The sequence below is a fragment of the Myotis davidii genome, unplaced genomic scaffold, assembly GCF_000327345.1.
Source record: "Myotis davidii unplaced genomic scaffold, ASM32734v1 scaffold170, whole genome shotgun sequence".
In the NCBI taxonomy this organism is placed as follows: domain Eukaryota; kingdom Metazoa; phylum Chordata; class Mammalia; order Chiroptera; family Vespertilionidae; genus Myotis; species Myotis davidii.
Window position 1 is genome coordinate 1847030 of NW_006282528.1, and position 209 is coordinate 1847238.

A 209-nucleotide genomic window follows, 5' to 3' on the forward strand; every position below is an offset into this window, starting at 1 on the left:
ATGGGGTGCGGGCTGCGGGCGTGGGGTGCGGCAGGATTAAGCTGGGATGGCACAGGGTCCGAGGTCAGCGCCCTGTGCAGACAGACGTTTGTGGGTTCTGCGTGCGGTGCCTGTTCCCTGGGGACCGGAAGGAAGTGTCCCTGTCAGAGCTCGGCAGGAGCTGCGCCCCGGCTTCCTCAGGGACCCAGGGACCCTGCGCCCCAGCGGCG